We start from the raw sequence: 8,677 nt of genomic DNA, 5'->3' as shown, positions 1-8,677 counted from the left end.
GTTTTACTCATCTGAGCCTGGATGAATGTTTAAAATACCTGGGATACAAGTTAAAGCCCTTGGGCTACAAGATCGCTGACTGGACCTCGCTCATCTCCAAAAAGGAAAAAAGACTCAACATCTGGTATCTCAAATATCTATCATGAGCGGGCCGACTCACACTTATCAAAAGTGTCTTAGAAGCCACTCTTGTCTATTAGATGTCTCTGGCTTGGATCCCCAGAGGCATTCTCTTCAGAATTCAATATCTCTGCTACAGATTTCTTTGGCAAGGTAACAAGTAGGGTAGGATGTTCGCTTGCGTCAAGTGGGAGGCCCTTAATTTACCAAAGAAGTGGGGGGGATGGGGCTTAAAAAAACTTGAAGATTTCTCATTTGCACTAGCTACAAAGCTTGGTTAGCACCTAGTGTCAGCTGACAGTCTTTGGTCGCGGGTTACTATCGTTAAATACACCACCCCAATGCATATTATGGATTGGATAAGAAGACCCCACAGATGTACTTCTGGGATCTCCATTATCTAGAAAGCTGTCATCAAGGCATTGAACCCCATCAGAGAAGGCATCACTTGGAGAATCCGCTCCGGAAATAAAGTCTGTATTGGTATTAATCCGTGGATTGGCTACGGGAATATGCATAGACTTCCCATGGAACTCATACAACACCTCCAAAATCAAAACACTTCGCATATAGCTCATATTGCAGACATGGATAATACCAATTTCCTACACCAGGCCTAGAAGACTGCACCTCAGTTAAACATTCCTCCTATATGGGATCAGATTTGGGAGGATTTCACATAGGCTCTTACGGAAGCTCACATTCGAATCCTTGAAGGAGATGATGAAATTATTTGGGCCCTATCTAAATCTGGCAGATACTCCCCCAAAGATGGATATTTGGCTCTAACTGGAGTAAGAAGGCTTTAGATTATTGCTGACTGGAGGAGGCATCTCTGGAAGCTTAAAGCTCCTCCTAGGTCACAGATGTTAATGTGGACCATCCTACAAAACAAAATCCCGACGGGTGATAATCTCCTTAAGCGAGCACAATATGGACCTCACTGGTGCTACTTATGCAGAAGTGATAATGAAACTACCTATCACCTATTCCTTGATTGCACAGAAGCCCAAAAACTGTGGGAACTTATTATCCCTGTTGTCGCTTCATCAGCCATTTGGGTAGGCATAACTATTACCGTGACCCGGCAGTCCTGGTTTTCTACTGTATCCACCCATAAGCTACGCAATTTTCCCCTGTTGATATGCTAGGCAATTTGGATTTCCAGAAATCGATTAATCTTTCAAAATACAATGCCGACCTGGTCTGTCTCGGCTGCCAAGGTTTTGGCTGATTACACCCTCATCTTGGATGATCCTCCCCCGTAGCGCACCTGCATCATTACACCTGAACATATCGATCATCTTAAGCCATGAGCTTATTTCGACGGGGCTGCACAGGATACGGGTTGCGGTGGGGGAGCTGTGCTGCATATAAATCACCATCATTCTTACAACATGCTTATGGGTTTTAGATGAGGCACTAACAATTTTGGAGAAATTCTAGCTGCAAAACACCTCATTCAATTTGCATTGGAAAAGAATTGCAGAGATTTACAACTATTTGGGGACTCCAAAATCATATGTGACTGGTTGAACAAAACATCTAGATGCACTACTTATTCATTGAATCATACTCTAGATGAAACTATGAGATTAATTTCATATTTTGATTCCTTTACATGTAATCACATTTTCAGGGAACGGAACGGGGCTGCTGATAGCTTATCCAAAGAAGCTGCGATCGGGGAGCCGGGCATCTGGCTGATCCAAGAATTACTTGATGGAGCACACTACCAATATTATCATCAGCCATATATGGACATACATGCATAATCTTGTTTTTTGTTTTGATATTGACAGACACATAAACATTTATTTTTTGTGTATATATTTATCGACAGATAGTTAACACAGTTTTTAAACTGTAGGTCTACAGTCTCATGTATTGTTGCTTCCCTATGTGGATCAAGGCAACAATTTTTTGATCTTTGTCAAGATGTTGATAGTCATGTCCACGATATGATCTAAATATGCATATATGCATCTACAAAATGTAATTTCCTTTTATTAACGAAATTACGATTTTTCCTTCAGGGATAAAAAATAATAGCAATAGAAAGGTAGTTTTTGACAAGGCAAGTAAATTATTGAGACTTGCAGATGTGGAGGCACTTAGCTTGTACATTTTTCAAAGATAGAGAAGTTTTCTATTTAGTGAAGTTCAACAACCACTATTTGGAGTAGTGCACATTTCGATAGATTGAGCTTGTTACTGTTTTTGCAGCCTGTCTAAAATAAATCGAAGCATTGCAATTGGTCGATTTTTATTTTAAGATTTGTATCCCTTACGTACAACTATTTTGGATCCTGAATTTTTAACAACTCTAAATTGCGTTTTTTAGAGCTCCTGGAAGAAAATAATCCATAGTATTGCAGAGCCTCAAAAAATGGTGATGGTGCAAACTTTATGCCACCAAACAATGTGTATTAGTCTAATTCATCGTTGACTGGAGAGAGGTATTGTTTAAGGAAAAAATAAGTATGATTTGTATCGATTGATGTGTTGACGTTGTGTTGTCTACCGTAAAAAGAGTTTGATTGATTATTATTTGCATTAAATGAAGTAATTCCAATTCCTGGCAAGTAAAAAAAAAATAGCTTATGTTGTTTTATTTGCGCTACACAACAAGTAAACATCACATTTTGATTTTTGTTGAACATTGATTTTGATTGGGTTAAATTGAATAAAATATGAGTGTAAAATCAAGAAAGGTAAGGGGCAGAGCTCATTAAAGATTATGAGGTCACAAGCTCAAATCTTTGTGCTTGATAATTTTTATAAAACAAAAAAGGGAAGTTAATTTTGGAGGTTGTGATACTCACTACAATGGTTGGGCAACAAGAAGACGACATTTTGTTTGCAACAATATGATAAATTTTTTGATGAAATTATGTTGTAAACGGGTGCATTTTCTATTGAAGCCGACACCTGGTTAATTCATCGTAAATTTATTTGTATTGGTTGCATTTTTGGTGGTAGCCGACACCCATTTTTTTTCAAAGTTGATTGTTGGATAAAATGACAAGATTCAGTGAATTGTTAGAGTCGTGAAACACTTTATATTGTCTACTATCCATAACAATGTCCAAATCAGTAAAGACATGCTCTTTGACATCCAATAATGTTTGCAAAATGCGAAAAACAAATTTGAATTATTCGAGCTAAAGTCTTAGTTTCAGCGAGATGAATTACAAAAAAAGAATTATGAACCTGTTCTTGTTTAGAAAAACAACTTGTTTGAGCATGATCACCAATTAGATAATGATGACAGAAATGAAGTGATTTCAGGAGAAAATTTGGATGTGGTTAGAAGTTATGATGTGAAACCTATTATAAGGCCATGGGGAGATATTACACACAATAAACACAGAACTAGTTTTGGTTACAACAAGGATATTCTGGATGTATCTTTTCACATTCCAAATTTTGCTACAACTATACAAATCTGAAGTGATAGATTTATGAATGGTGTTGTTCTAGAACAAGTTGATAGATGCCAACATTGTAACAGACTTGGACATGTGAAAGATCAGTGTTTCGATCTTCACTTGCGTGAGCATTGTGGAAAACACAATCACCATACAAATAGATGTTCCAGAAAGAAGACTATTGCAAGAGAGCAACTAAATTTCGGATGGATTTCTTCTTGGGATTGGACGAAAACAACCAAGAAGATTTACAGGTCATACCAAAGAATATGTTTGAGAGTGATGACCAGCCTTGCAGTGATTAAGAATACTTCTCACCCTATATTCGACAACGGGGGATTTTTGATGGTTTGTTACAGGTTCGAGTTCGAGATGTCAAGCGAGCCTGAGTTAGAGTTGAGTTTATTGAGTTGACTAAGCACTTCCATATTTGGAATTGTTCGAGGAACTATTATGATAGTTCCAGAGTTCGTGATCACCTTAAAACCACATTTGTTGTTATTCTGAGAACTGCTATGAAGATTTTAGAGTTGGTGTTGGTTGATACCTTGAGTTCTCCCATATTGGTTTGTGGTCATCCTTAAAAACCATTTCCTGAGAGACATTCAACTCTTGGCTGAGACACATTTTTTCATTTTGAGCTCTCATTCTTGGACTTTGGTACATCCCTTCGGATTAAGGGGGGAATGTTAAACAACTAATCCTTGGGATTAAGCTTGGGTTAGTTTGAGTAGTTATTGGAGTCCAAGAAGACCCAAAAACTAATTCAACTATTTCTTGTATGTATTAATATGTACACATTGTACATCATTGATTGAGATCGATTAATATACATTTGATCTGGTTTCCAGTTTGTGTGTCTTACACATCCTATCTTCCATGTTACTAAAACAATAACCATTCCCCCAATTCCAATTACCACTACTATCCTCAGTGCTAACATAGACATATTTTCTTCCTCAATATGCAACCATCCTACTTTAACATTGCTTTTTGCACCAAGACTTCCCATTGATCTTGGTTTAAGCATGTTGCATGTTGTTAAACGATACCCACACAAGCACTTATTCCTTTGAAATGAAGCTATACAAAAAGTAGAGAATTGTGTTCCTTTTGGGATTGAACCACATAGCTTATTAGATAAAAAATTCACAACCCCTAACATTCATTTTAATTTGGAGTGCTCTTGAGGAATCCCTCCAATTAAATTATTGTTGGCCAAGTCCAATTGCTCCAAAGTAGATATGGTACCAAGAGATGCAAGAATTTTCCCTTCCAATTGGTTCCAAGATAAATTCAACAATCTCAACCAACCCAAACTTCCTATACTTGTAGGTATTTCACCTGTAAAATTATTGTTAGACAAATCCAATATTGTGTTGATAACAAATTAGAAAATAGATTATAATATCTTCTTTTAATGTTAATCTACATTATTGTTCATGTACTCCTTCGTGAAAGTCTCATTGTGACTTTTATTGCAAATATTTAAAGTAATCTTGAGTATTTCAAGATGAGATGGTATCCCTCCACCAAATTTGTTATAAAATAAGTCTAAAATATATAACTGAGTTAAATTTGTAATCCATTGGTCAATACCATCAACATTTATTGCAAATATTTAAAGTAATCTTGAGTATCTCAAGATGAGATGGTATCCCTCAACTAAATTTATTATTAAATAAGTCTAAAATATATAACTGAGTTAGATTTGTAATCCACTGGGAAATACCACCAGAGAACTCATTATAAAGGAGATTTAAAACTTGTAACTTGTGAAAAGACGCAAAGTAGAGTGATATCTCACCTGTTAATCTGTTATTCCATAGATCCAGTAACAGAAATCTATTACAGTTGACAAAAGATAAACGCAAAGGCCCAAAAAAATTATTAGAATGGGGAAGTTTTAATTTGTTGACATTAAATAAATTTACACGTGCCAACTAGTTGCTGCTTTGCGTGGTCAATAATCAAAAAAGAAATGACAACATAAAAATTATGTTGCCATAGATGTAAACAAAGAAAAAAGGTTCAATTGGTTTAGTTCTATATATATATATATATATATATATATATATATATAGATATAGATATAGATATAGATATTCAATTACTAACTTTATAAAATATCAAAATAATTAAAATATCAAAACTAATTGCTTCTTTGAAAATAATATATATATATATATATATATATATATATATATATATATATATATATATATATATATATATATATATATATATTTGAATAGAATATAAATATAAAATATTATAAGCCTCAAAGGTTAGTTCAATTGGTCAAAATCAGTGCCTCACCATCAGGAGGTCACAAGGTCCATTCTCCCCGAAGCCCTTGGGCTCAGGCCTAGCTAGTGGGCCGTAGGGCTAGATTCCCTTCTAGGTCGATCAACCCAGATTTTTCCATGGACATAGCGCCACCCGTTGACCAAGGTGTCTGTGAATCCACAAATATATATATATATATATATATATATATATATATATATGAACTAGAAATAGTTAGAAAATATAAAATATTATGTATATAAACTATAAAACAAAAACAAAATGTTGGCATATAATTTTATAGAACATTTTATTGTTAAAATTATAGAATGTTATATATTATCATATTTAGAGATTTTGAATTTATATTTTATAAGTTAAAAATAAAAAATATATAAAGTTATAGATTAAATAATTAATTAGTATATGTTTAAAAATGATAAAAAATTACTTTAGTGAATTGTGATAGTTATGTTATTTAAAGAATTAATTAAGGTATAGTTTTTGAAAACTAGCGAAAAGTTTATAAAAAAAATGAGTGTAATTCATGGTGTGTTTCTTATTAGTCCCTGCCATCTGGCAATGGCTAGGGACTATAGTAATCCATATGCGATGCTATAGCATTAATTTGAAGAGCTATGTTGTTAATTTAAGCGGATTATTGCAGGGTGACCAAAGTTTTCAAATGCCGCAGGGTTTACCATTGTCGGGATAACCAAAGTTTTGAAAAGTGACCGTGTTTGCCCTCTTCCCGAGGCAGAAGAGGCTGGACCATAGGTTTATTTAGCTTTACCCTGTTTATTATCTGTGGCTGTCGAAGAATTCATATTAATGTTACAGGTATGTTAACATTAGTTCGCTAACATTAGTTCGCGTTTGTTTGCAGGTTGGCTATAGCAGGTTTGAGCATATTGGCAGGTGTTGTGCATGCAGGTGGTGTACGTGTCGATGCATGGTGGTGCAGGTGTTCTGCTGGCCTCCCTCCCTTGTTTCCTAACTGAACTGATTGGGTTGGCAAAGCCTTTCGTCAATTGGAAATTGGATGGTCTTTCATGTCGGTCAGAGGAGAGCTCGAGGAGATAGCAGTCGATACACTATGGATGATTCGGCCAAGAAACCAGTATACCAGTATGTGGGACGCGAAATGTCAGGCATATTATGAGGCAGGCTAGTTTGGAATAGCTCACTGAGAGCTCTGAGGTGCAAGCAGCTTCTCTTTCAAATCCAAGATCTAGGACGACAGTTGCATAGATGGCTCAGAAAAGTGAATACCTGTCTTAATCGCTAAGCCGGGCAGAAGACTACACTACGGATGAACCAACAGCATACGAGAGTCTGCAGCACCAGAGTCTTCACCTTCACGAGTTCACAGCCCGGGCGGCAAGGAAGAGTGACTGCAGGGTCTGGCAGACAGACTACTGAGTTCATCAGCATCAGCCCAGGCTGGGATACCGGGCGGGGCACATAAATGGATTTCTTTACTTTTTACAGTACAGAAAGAGGCCATTTCATGAAGTTTCTTCCCTGGGGTAGGGTATCTCCTCCGCTTGATGGATCCATCATGAAAAGGCAGAGATGGGCAATTGGTTCGAATCTAAGATAAGACAAGCCCTCAACGAGACCTGTGAATTCTAGGTTTGGTACCAGGCCTATTTATCTGAAGCGAGTATCCCCAATGGCGAATATCGATAGGGACCTCCAGTTCCTGCTTCAAGCCAGTTCCTGCTTCAAACGGACCTAGAACTGGAGACTCTGAAACTAGTTCAGCAACAGGATAAGGGGTTAGGACTGGAACAACCAGAAGGTACACTGTTGGGTAGGTGATCAACCTTGCTACCCTTGCTTCTCTCACCCGTGCCTATGCCTAGGTGCCTCCGCTACTTGTTCGGTCGCAAATGGATAGGGGAGGGGCAGAACAGGGAGGGTAGGTTGGGCAACATCTGCAGAACCTGTTTGCTGCAGAAACCACTACTGATGCTGCGGGAAACCACTACTGATGCTGCGGGTTTATGGATTTAATCCTCCTGCATCCTAGGGCTGACAGTCAGGGAGGTTAGACTGTTAAACAGGCAACAGGGGATGGAGCTTAGACGGTTAAACTGCAGGGCATGGAGCTTAGAGGGTTAAACAACTTAGAAGGTTAAATAGCCAAGAGTTTAAACATTTAAGCGAGCAACTAAGGTACTCATTTTCTTCATATTTTCCTTTAAACCTGTATTTGAATTCTCCATCCCATTCGCTTCAGGCAAGTGTTCGAATGAGCTAAACAAGCTTTCTGTGGGCTGCAGGCTTCTTCCTGCCACCAGTCGATTATAATGTTGCAGCCATTGTTGTTGCTCATCAATGGAGACAAAGAGGGACCTTCCTGAAGCAAATCTCTGCACATCCCTGCCACAAAACAAAGCAAAAATAAGTGTGCATCCAGAATGTATGAAAGCAATTAAATCTAGCCATATTAGGCACATAATGATACATTACCTTGCAGTGGCTCCAACGTTCAGACCTACCGATGAAGCTACCAAACCAGAACCCAACTGCACACTATCAAAATCCTTAGCGAGTAGCTTTAACAGAGCATAGCGCACGCACAGCTTTAACAAAGCGTATCAATGTGCACAAAAATGGCTTATTCATGGTGGCTCCATTGTTCAACAAATTCATGGTGGCTTGTTGTTCTGCCCCGCGAGCGTAATGATTCGAATGCCCGCCCCTTCCTCAACTTGCCCGGCTTCCTGATTCTGATTGTTACATCAATGCGTGTAATACATGCAGGTGGGTCCATAGTAGCTGGGTGCATGTGGGTCCTCTGAATGGTCGCCATGGGTGCCAAGTGATAT

Source organism: Pinus tabuliformis, chromosome X, assembly GCF_031772625.1.
Source record: "Pinus tabuliformis cultivar Carrire ecotype Pingquan chromosome X, CPIR1, whole genome shotgun sequence".
Classification (NCBI taxonomy): domain Eukaryota; kingdom Viridiplantae; phylum Streptophyta; class Pinopsida; order Pinales; family Pinaceae; genus Pinus; species Pinus tabuliformis.
The sequence above is the reverse complement of the archived record's forward strand: the minus strand, read 5'-3'. Positions refer to the sequence as shown.